This window comes from Hevea brasiliensis, chromosome 6, assembly GCF_030052815.1.
Source record: "Hevea brasiliensis isolate MT/VB/25A 57/8 chromosome 6, ASM3005281v1, whole genome shotgun sequence".
In the NCBI taxonomy this organism is placed as follows: domain Eukaryota; kingdom Viridiplantae; phylum Streptophyta; class Magnoliopsida; order Malpighiales; family Euphorbiaceae; genus Hevea; species Hevea brasiliensis.
Genome location: NC_079498.1, coordinates 6,670,164 through 6,682,700, shown reverse-complemented (window position 1 = coordinate 6,682,700; position 12,537 = coordinate 6,670,164).

Sequence of the window (12,537 nt, the reverse complement as noted above, 5' to 3'; positions counted from 1 at the left end):
AACAGTTCTTCAAAAACCTATAAAAAGCACTTCTAATATTTTTCTCAATCTCAAACTCCAATAACAGTTCAACACAATAATTTCCTCAACTAATTGTCAACACAATTCAACAATCAATTTTCCTGTGTTTCTAAAAGACGAGATAAAAGAAACATGTCACAATATTTTTACAAGCCAAAATAATTTACAATTTTAGTTTACAACTGCTCAAGACCAAGTACAATATATACATACAGTGCACATATATTACAACAAAAACAACACAATATGGTATACTCGATATACCCAGCGAAATCTCAAAATGTGGTACAAGCAGCCTACTCTGCTGCTCAATCTGTCTGTCTACATGCGACAGCAATGAAAAAGCTATCGCTGAGTAAAATTTACTCAGTGGTACACAATAACAATTTAAAATGCGGTATATAAAACTTTTATTGATAATTTATAATTCAAATAATTCACAATTTCATGTCACAATTTTCAAAGCTCATATAACACAAATTTGATCAAACAATAGAATAACACAGTGTTGCCAATCGATAACACAATTTAGGTCATGACACAAACTTTTCCGAACATGCCGTGTGTATATCACGACAAGGCACACTCACCCCACTAATCAAAATCAATGAGGGAGGAAGCTAGCTAGATAATGAGAATTCATCCACACTCACCTCAGACTGGCAAGTCAAAGAAAGAGGAATATAATCACACTCACCCCATAAATGGAAGAGGAATATAGTAATATTGTCATGCCAAGTGTGAATCAAAACAATTCCAAATCACAATATTTAAATATTTTATACAAACCACAAATCATATTTTATCTCAAAAATTCTATTTGCAAAGTAGGCAATACAATAATTTCCAAATACAATTTCTAAAGTTAAAACAATAAAAAATTACTCATAACTCAATTCTCCAAATAAATTTTTTGGTAAAAGCAGTGAATATAAAAAGTATTGTGCACAAACCTGGTTTGAGTCGCCTCTGGGCCTTGACTCAATGTTCCTTATGCTTCTCAATATCCTTTTCAACTGAAACACACAATTTAAAGTATTTCAGTACTCAATGAATTCGTTTCTAGCAATAAAATCTAATATTTAAATTTTTTTGGTACTATTCCTTTCAATTCATTTCATTAGTCAACCTGTAATGTTGACCCTTGATGCACTTTAAGTGAGTCAATTCTAATGTTACCAATATGTCACATTTTATAGCCCTTTAGTGTTGGCATATGTTACCAATTTCATTTCCAAGTGTATTGCATTTTATTGCAATTTACCGAATTTCGGTGTACTATTTTGATATAACCGTACGACCTAGTTCCCTCAGTTTTCGAGTTTCAGTCCAAACTACAAACTTGTAGATCTATGTCTTATTGCACGCGGGGCAAAATTTCAGGTCATTCTAAGTTGTGTAGACCAAGATATGGTCAATTTACAAATGCTGGACAGAATGCACTAAAATGGTAACTTTAGGTCATTTTTAGGTCATTTCTGGTTCTAACAGTTTTTATATCCGAACTTGTACAAGCTATTTGACTTGCTTATGGTCATTTCTGGGTTTTGGTGTCTTCATAAGAGTTGTAGCTCTAGGTCTAATCTATTCATGGTAAAAATTTTAGGTCATTTGGACATGTTTTGAGTGAGTTATGGCCAAAACACTAACTGCTGCCCAAATGGTCAATTTCCAGGTTTTCAAGTCACTAATCCGGATTTGGTCATTTTTCAAGTTACTTTCTAGGCAGAATTTTGATAGACTTTCTTCATGAAAGCTGTCACATTTTGTGCCTAGTTTCACCTTCAATTGGCCTCATACCAATTGGAGCCACACACTTAGGGTTATAGGTCCATTTGCACACTGCTCTCTACATGCTTTTCAAACACCAAACCAAACACATGTTTACCAATTACATCTTCACTTCCCCACAACATTCTGCGTTTGGCACTAACCAAAACCATTCAATTCTCTACATTTTAGGTCAACTTGGACAGAATATAACCACTTCAAAATACACCAAATGCAGTCACAATTCACAAAGTTCAATCCCAATAATATATACACATAAATACTTCTAATTATCACACAAACTTCCATCATCAAATTACATACCTATCACTATTATTCCACACACATATATGCTGCCATTCTTTTGTACACTATTTCAACAATATTTCATAAATTTGAACCTTATCAATTTCCATTTTTGAGGCTGCTCAAAAATTACACATACACATCAACTTCCATATTCACTTTTCAAGCTTACAAATCAAACTTTATACATGAAAACCAACTCCAATACATTTAAACACTTAATTTAACATCTCAACAACCATTTACATGCAAAGACAAGCTGTACATGATGAAGTTCCATGGCTGCCAAAATGCTCCATCACCAACAATTCATCAAACCTCAAAAATTCTTCCATAATTCAACTACCCACAACCTTAGTTACACTTTTAATGAAACATGAATTGAAAATAACCACTTACCTCTTTTGGACTTCTTCAAAACTCCACCAAAACTTATCTTTGTTGCTCCCTTATTGCTGCCCAAGGTGTGTAGGCAAAGATTAATGAAGGAAGTTCAAGAATTTTGTCACACCTTACCCCTCTGCAAGGCATAACATGATCCCGTAGAATACCTAATGAACTACCACCAGCCATTTGCTGAAACATCGCAGCCATCTGCTGTGAGAATTGTGCAGGGAACTGCGGCATTTGTGGGGCTGGTGCTGCTGACCCACTGACATTCTGCAAAACTGGGGCTTCCCCTTGTGCCTCAGCTTCAACAGACTGCTCAACTGAGCGATGCCCTTCTTCCATTTCAAGCTGAAGTTAGGGTATCTCCTGAACAAATAACAGATGGAGATTTCCCCCCGTTAGTTCATATTCATGATGTAATGCACTGTATGTAACAATTATGGACATTGAGCAGTTGTACTTAACAAGAAAAGACACAAATTCATAGGTTAAAACATACTTCAAAAATTTGCTCTGATACCACTAAAACATGTCACACCTTACCCCTCTGTAAGACATAACATGATCCCGTAGAATACCTAATGAACTACCGAACTTCACCTACCGATAACTCATTAAGTACCCCACAAGGGATTTTAAACAATTTTCTTACTTTTGACAAGTGGTGAGCATTTTCTAATAGGTATTTAAAACATATGATTACAAGTAAATCTAATTAATATTTTTGGTCCATTTTAGTTTTCCGCAAATTTTATAAAAATTTTGATAGAGTTCCCTCTGTATTTTGAGAAAACAGTTCTTCAAATACCTGTAAAAAGCACTTCTAAAAATTTTCCTCAACAACTGCTTCGATTTCACAATCAAACTCAATCAATTTCACAATCATTTCAATAAATTTCTCAAGTTCAAAATTCAATAATCCTCAGCATACTAGCAATACATTTCATTTAAATTAAATAAAATAGTTCCACTCATATTTCATTTGAGATAAAACAATTTATATACATCCTTACAAAATTCACATCAAAAGAAATACAAACTAAATTTTATTACAAACTTCATACAAATTTTGTACAAGCTGCTCAAGACCCATTTGCATGTCCATACATTTATATGCAATACATACATCAAAAGAAATATTTACAATTGGGGTATAAATTATACCCGAAGACTTTAAGCTGATAGCTCTTCACACCTCAGCAGCTCAGTCTGCTGCTCCTCTAGTCTCTGTATCTGCGACAGCAATAGAAGCCATCGCTGAGTACTAGGACTCAGTGGTGCACAACATACTAAAATAATCTTTATGCAAAACTTAAATCACATTTATTCAAAAATTTGGCTGAACATGAGAATTAAGTACAAATCACGCATTGTGAGATTTTAAATGCAAACCAAGTTCATTTCAAAATATCAAAACACATTTCATAAAACCCACAGTTAGATCATACAATTCGAAACAAATAGAATCTCAATAGCCAGAGGCTAAGAGAAATCACATCACAAGGCTAGCTAGCTCAAATATATGGATATCCATTCACATCCTCTTCTACTGGCACACCTCAACACTTCTCCAGAGAAGGAATCAAAATTCGAAACTAATTACCCCCACTAGTCGTGCTAGTGAGGTGTTCAAATATATAGTCATGACACTGTGGTTTTAAAACTTATCTTAACAATTTGCTAAACATTGTCATTTCAATATACATAATAACTTTCAACAATTTAAATCAAAACATCATAAGAATTCCATAATTTAATATTTCACATTATTCAAAACAGTATGCAAAAGATGATTATAAAAAGTATACGTTGTGCACAAACCTCAAGCGAGTCGCCTCTTGGCCTTGACTCGGTTCCTCGGGTTTTTTTCCGGTATTCTTTTCAACTGAAACACACAATTTTACAATGTTTCAGTACTAGAACTTAACATAAATCCAAATAAATTTAGCTTCATATTTACCTAGTTCTAACGTGTTAAATTCGACGTTCACGAAATTTTTGTGTTTCGGGTTATTATTCACTACACTATTGAAGTCAAATAGTTGACTTTCTAAGACTTAATAGGTATGGGAACTCCAACTTCACCCACATACCACATTTTGGTCACTAAACTTGTTGGTTTTAGTTGTTTACTCAAATCCTAAGTCTCTTAGGCAAATTTGGTAAATTTCAGTTTTGGAGTCCTAAGTTGCACTGTTCCATTGGTCACTTTATTGTTGGAATTTGGCAAAACTTTCTTCATAGAAAATATTCTCCATTGTCTTAAGTTTATTCTCCTTTTTGAATCACCCCAATTGGAGTTTTGTAGCTCAAGTTATAGCCAAAATACAGTTACTGTTCACGTGCACCGTTCATGCTGCAATTTTGGTTTTGGCAGATTTTTGATCCAACTTCGTTCAATAATTTGATCAAGTTAAGTCCATAATTTGGTCTAATTTACTTCATACGAAATATTCTACTATGTCTTAGGTTTCCATCGGTTCAAGATTCACCTAAATCGGAGTTTTCTAGTGAGAGTTATAGCCATTGAAACTTTACTGTCCAAATGGCAATTTCGCAGTTTTGCAGGTTCAGTAACTCAACTTTGCTCAATAATTTGATTAGGTTAATGGCATAATTTGGGTTGGTGTTCTTCATGAAAGTTTTAGATCTATATCTTATCTAATTACTGGTAAAATTTCAGGTAATTTTGACCTTCCTAGCTCGAGTTATGACCAAATGAATAATTACTGTTCATTTGGTCAGTTTATCTTGATGTGATCGCTCTTAACCAACTTTGGTCAATTGGTTCACTAGGTTTTGGTCAGTTTTTGGGCATGGTTCCTTAATGAAAATTGTGTCATTTTATGTCTATTTTCATCTCCAATTGGTGGCATATCAATTGGACTTGTAAAATTTCCATTTTGGTCCTTCAAAGTTGGCTTGGTCATGCTACCAGCAGCATGACCATTTACCCTACGAATTTGACTTCCATTCTAACAATTCCCACACATCTCCTTTGGTCATTATTGACCATTTTTCTCTTCACAATAGGTCAAACATGCCATTTACTCATTTTTCCAAATTTTGTCTCAAAACCCTAGGCCTCCAAACCCTAATCACACTAAAATGTTGCATTTATTCACATTTATGCATTTCCAACTTACTACCATTCTCATGCAAGTTTACTAACACATTTAAATCCATCAAACCATACAAAATCATACTCCCTTTCAACAGGCCAAAATTTCAGTTTGGTCTATCCACATATTTTCATTTCATTTTATTAGTTTCTAAGCTCATTTCAACAACTAATTATGCACTTAATCAACTAATTGGTAGTTAAGAGACTAACCTTTGCTTAGATCCTCAAATCTCAATCTTTTGTGCTCCTTTCTTCTTTCAATCTTCTTCTTAAGTTGCAATAGTAAGCTCTAGTAAGGTTTTTAGGGGAATTGTTAAGGTTGAGTGGAGGAATTAAAGCTTAAGTGTAAGCTTAAATGGAGGAATTCTCATGGAGGGTTTTGGGAGAAAATGGGGCGGCAACAAAGGGAGAAGAAGGGTTTTTTTGTTTTTTTTTTTTTCTCTTTTCTTTTCTTTATTTATTTTAGTTATGGAAGACCACAAAAAACCTAATTAATTAATTTATTAATTATACCTTTTATGGCATCATGCATGATGTCATCACCCTTTTTACTTTTTCATTTTTCTCTTTTTTTTTCTATTTTTCTATTAGTTCTTTAATTTAATTATCGATTCTGAAATTTTCTTTTCTCCGATTTTATTTGACGGTTAGGTCAGGAGTCAGCTCTCGGGGTCCATTGACCAAATTGCCCCTCGCCGGTTCATCCCGGTTTGCAATTAATTCCATATTTCTTCTGGCTCCCTGACCTAATTATTTGACCGCTTAATGATTCTTTTCGTAATTTTCTCTTTTCCACTATGTTCATAAGGGTCCTAAGGACCGCAGCGTCATATTTTACGGTTCGAAATTTGAGTTTAAAATGACTTGTGATCGTTCTCGAGGAGGTCACCCATCGCTGTGACTCTCGGCTCGTTTAACTTCTTATGTTCTATTTTTCCTATTTATACTTAACTAATTGAACATTACTAATTTTTTTGTGTTTATGGTTTATCTAGTTGTCTTAAGTGTGGTTCTAATCCTCTTAATTGTCCGGATCGACACCGGTCACCGGAACAGTGAAATATACCAGGCTATACAAATAGGGGTGTTACAATTCTCCCCCCCTTAAATAAATTTCGTCTCGAAATTTTACCTGGTATCAATCTCTGAACAGCTGTGGGTATTGTCTCCTCATGTCCTCTTCTCGTTCCCAAGTAGCCTCCTAGCCCGAATGATGGTTCCACAGCACTTTTACCAACGGTATCTGCTTGTTTCGTAGCTGCTTCACCTCATAAGCCAGAATCTCTATGGGTTCTTCTTCATATGTGAGGTCTGGATTTACTTTAATTTCCTCTACTGGTAGTCCATGAGATGGGTCCGATCGATACCTCCTCAACATAGACACATAGAAGACATTATGTATCTTTTCCAACTCTGGAGGTAGTGCCAACCGATATGCCAAAGGACCCACTCTTTCTAGAACCTCATATGGCCCAATGAAACGAGGACTCGTTCCCCTTTTTGCCGAATCTCATAATTCTCTTCCAAGGAGAAACCTTGAGGAATACTTTCTCACCCACTGCATACTCAATATCCCTTCTTTTCAAATCAATGTAGGACTTCTGACGGTCCGATGCAGTCTTAAGTCGATCTCGGATCACCCTGATCTTCTCCTCAGTTTGCTGAACAATTTCGGGTCCAATCATCTTTCTTTCACCCACGTCATCCCAACACAACGGGGTTCTACATTTTCTGCCATACAAAGCTTCATATGAAGGCATCCCAATGCTTGATTGGTAGCTGTTGTTGTAAGTAAACTCAATCAAAGGCAAGTGTGTATCCCAACTACCCTCAAACTCAATCACACAAGCCCGTAGCATGTCCTCCAAAATCTGAATTACCCTCTCGGGTGGCCATGCATGCGTGGATGGAATGCGATCGAAGTTCAATCTAGTTCCTAGGGCTCTCGAAGACTACCCGAGAATCTAGAAGTGAACCTAAGATCTCTATCTGAAACGATGGATACTGGCACTCCATGCAGTCTCTCCATCTCATCGATGTATAATTTGGCATTTCTTTCTTATATGTTGTCCATCCGAACTGGCTGAAAATGATCAGATTTAGTCATCACAACAATGACCCAAACTGCATCATGACTCTTCTGTGTCCTTGGAAGTCCCATTACAAAATCCATCGTTATTCTTTCCCATTTCCATTCTGGCACTGGTAGTGGATGTAACAACCCAGTTAGTACTTGATGCTCTGCCTTTACTTGCTGACAAGTTAGGCATTTGGATACAAACTCTGCCACATCTCTTTTTAAACCCATCCACCAGTAATGCTCCTTTAGCCCTCTATACATTTTTGTACCACCAGGGTGCATGGTAAAAGGAGACTCATGTGCTTCCATCAAAATGATCTTCCTCAATTCAACATCATTAGGAACACATATTCTGCCCTGGTGTAGCAATAGACCATCATCTCTGATTGAGAATTCTGGTTTCTTGCCCTGTCGGACTTCTTCCATCAACTTCTGATCATTCTGAGCAGCCATTCTAATCTGATCAATCAACACTGGCTGTATATGCCATGCAACTGGTATCTGCCCATCATCATTAATCTCTAAGCTGGCATACAATGTTCTTAACTCATGTACTAAAGACAAAGGAGTAACCCGTAGACTTGCCATAGTCTTGCGACTTAAGGCATCAGCCACAACATTAGCTTTCCCTGGCTGATAGTCTATCAGACAATCATAGTCTTTTATCAACTCTAACCATTTCCTCTGTCTCAAATTCAACTCTTTCTGGGTGCCCAAATACTTCAAACTCTTATGATCTGTATAGATGTAACACTTTTCCCCATACAAATAGTGTCTCCAGATCTTAAGAGCAAACACAATAGCTGTAAGCTCCAAATCATGTGTTGGATAGTTCCTCTCATGCGGTTTCAGCTGGCGTGATGCATAAGCAATGACATTTCAATTCTTGCATCAATACACAGCCTAACCCATTGTGAGAAGCATCACTATATACTGTATATTCTTTACCTGGAGTAGGTAAAGTCAGGACTGGAGCTTCAGTCAAACATCTCTTCAATTCATCAAAACTCTGCTGGCATTTATCCGTCCACTGAAATTTTACATCTTTTCTAAGCAGCTTGTTCAATGGAGATGCTAACATAGAGAATCCCTTCACAAATCTACGGTAATATCTAGCTAAACCCAAAAAACTACGAATTTCTGTGACATTTTTGGGTGGCCTCCAATTAAGGACAGCTTCAATCTTACTTGGATCTACTTTAATGCCCTCTTCTGATACTACATGCCCCAAGAAAGATATTTCTTTCAGCCAAAATTCACACTTCGACAATTTGGCATATAGCTGTTTCTCTCTCAAAGTTTGCAGTACAATCCGCAGATGTCTATCATGCTCTTCTGCATTCCTCGAATAGACCAATATATCATCTATGAATACCACAACAAACTGGTCGAGGTATGGTCTGAAGATAGTGTTCATCAGATCCATAAAAGCAGCCGGAGCATTAGTTAACCCGAATGGCATGACTAGGAATTCATAATGGCCATAGCGGTTTCTGAAGGCAGTTTTAGGAATACTCTGCTCTTGTACTTTCAGCTGATAATAACCTGATCTCAGGTCAATTTTGGAGAACACAGCTGCACCCTTCAACTGATCAAACAAGTCATCAATACGGGGCAATGGATATCTGTTCTTTATTGTCACCTTATTCAACTGCCGATAGTCAATGCATAACCGGAGAGTGCCATCCTTCTTCTTAACAAATAATACTGGCGCTCCCCAAGGTGACACACTAGGGCGGATAAAGCCCTTGTCAGCGATTCTTGCAACTGCACTTTCAACTCTTTCAATTCTGCAGGTGCCATTCTATATGGCGTTATGGAGATTGGGTCCACACCAGGCATAACATCAATCTCAAACTGCACCTCTCTTTCTGGAGGTAATCTTGGCAATTCATCAGGAAATACATCCGGAAAGTCACATACAGTAGGGATGTCCTTCAATGCTGGACTCCCCACTTGGGTGTCTATCACATGTGCCAAGTATGCTTCATACCCCTTTCTGATCATCCTTTTGGCTAGTGGAGCCGAAATGATGTTTGATGGCAGTAAATGCCTCTCCCCGTGTATTACCACATCACCGTACAAAGGGAGACCAAAAGTGACTGTCTTCAGTCTACAATCAATGATGGCGTGATGCCTGGCTAACCAATCCATGCCCAAGATAATATCATACTCTCTGAAGGGCATTTCAATCAAGTCTAACAGGAAAACATGTCCTTGGATCACCAAAAGACAGTCTCTATAGATTCTGACCCGGACCTCTTGTCCTAATGGACTAGTTACTAGCACTTCAAAATCGATTTGCACACATGGAACAGCAAGTGAACTGACTATGCTAGCACTAACATATGAATGGGTTGAACCCGGATCAAACAATACAAATACTTCTTGATCGAGAGATAGAGAATGTACCGGCTACCACATCGAAGTCTAAGCCTCTTCTCATTGTCTCATTGTGTAGATTCGTTGAAGCACTTCCTTGTCCCGATCGACCAATCGTGCTCGATTGCTCAAGCGGTGCCTTTACCTCTGCCTCTTCCTCTCGCCCGATGCGAACCTCTGGGAGTGGGACTCTGAATAGATCCCTCGGAAGTAGTAGGAGCTGGACCATATCTTGAAGATGGAGCACTAGTGCCGCCTCTGGCTAAATGGCCCTTGCCTCCGTAGTTAAAGCAGGCTCCAGTGGCCCGAGAACATTCCCCCCCATGTAGCTTGCCACAAGTTTCACGGGGGCGCGCAGAAGCTGAACCCCTGCTCATTGCTTTGTCCCGCACCTAGGAGGTCTCTGTCCATAAAATCTGCCTCTACCAAATCTTCCACCTCGACCCCTGCTGGGTCCACTAAACTTCTTTTTCTTTCCAGAGGTAGCACCAGAACTCTGTTCAACTGATTTTTCCCCCTTGTCTTTTTCTCGATTTCTCGGCTTTTTTGATTTTTCTTTTCTTGGGGTTGCTTCGATTCAATTCTCTCGGTTCAAGTGCTTGAGACATAAGCTCGAGAAGTTCTTTGTGTCGAAATCCCACAACGTGCATCCTTATACTGGACTTCAAACCCGTCTCAAATCTCTTGCATCTTGCTTTGCTGGTAGTAAGGAGACTCCCCGCATAGTGACTCAGGCGGGAGAACTCCCTCTCATACTCTACCACTGATCGATTTCCTTGTTTTAGACTCAGACACTCTTGTAACTTCTGATCAACATATGCATCCAGGATGTATTTACGCGAACTCTCTGATGAAGTCATCCTGTGTTAACATCGTGGTTCATTTAAGCCGTGGGGATGGTCTTCCACCAATCATATGCATCACCTTGCAGTAGCGACACAGAATACTCAAACTTTAGTTCATCTTGGCAGTGCAGCTTCTTAAATACTCTGTCCATTCTTTCAAGCCATTGCTCTGCCTCTAAAGGGTCCACTGTACCCTTAAATTCTGCAGCCCATACTTCAGTAATTTATCATACTGTCTGGCTGGAGGCAGTGGTTGTGCCACAGGTGTCTGGGGTGGAACTTGAGTAGGCATACCACCAGCCATTTGCTGAAACATCGCAGCCATCTGCTGTGCGAATTGTGCAGGGAACTGCGGCATTTGTGGGTCGTGTCACGACCCACTGACATTCTGCAAAACTGGGGCTTCCCCTTGTGCCTCAGCTTCAACAGACTGCTCAACTGAGCGATGCCCTTCTTCCATTTCAAGCTGAAGTTAGGGTATCTCCTGAACAAATAACAGATGGAGATTTCCCCCCGTTAGTTCATATTCATGATGTAATGCACTGTATGTAACAATTATGGACATTGAGCATTTGTACTTAACAAGAAAAGACACAAATTCATAGGTTAAAACATACTTCAAAAATTTGCTCTGATACCACTAAAACATGTCACACCTTACCCCTCTATAAGGCATAACATGATCCCGTAGAATACCTAATGAACTACCGAACTTCACCTACCGATAACTCATTAAGTACCCCACAAGGGATTTTAAACAATTTTCTTACTTTTGACAAGTGGTGAGCATTTTCTAATAGGTATTTAAAACATATGATTACAAGTAAATCTAATTAATATTTTTGGTCCATTTTAGTTTTCCATAAATTTTATAAAAATTTTGATAGAGTTCCCTACGTATTTTGAGAAAACAGATTCTTCAAATACCTGTAAAAACCACTACTAAAAATTTTCCTCAACAACTGCTTCGATTTCACAATCAAACTCAATCAATTTCACAATCATTTCAATAAATTTCTCAAGTTCAAAATTCAATAATCCTCAGCATACTAGCAATACATTTCATTTAAATTAAATAAAATAGTTCCACTCATATTTCATTTGAGATAAAACAATTTATATACATCCTTACAAAATTCACATCAAAAGAAATACAAACTAAATTTTATTACAAACTTCATACAAATTTTGTACAAGCTGCTCAAGACCCATTTGCATGTCCATACATTTATATGCAATACATACATCAAAAGAAATATTTACAATTGGGGTATAAATTATACCCGAAGACTTTAAGCTGATAGCTCTTCACACCTCAGCAGCTCAGTCTGCTGCTCCTCTAGTCTCTGTATCTGCGACAGCAATAGAAGCCATCGCTGAGTACTAGGACTCAGTGGTGCACAACATACTAAAATAATCTTTATGCAAAACTTAAATCACATTTATTCAAAAATTTGGCTGAACATGAGAATTAAGTACAAATCACGCATTGTGAGATTTTAAATGCAAACCAAGTTCATTTCAAAATATCAAAACACATTTCATAAAACCCACAGTTAGATCATACAATTCGAAACAAATAGAATCTCAATAGCCAGAGGCTAAGAGAAATCACATCA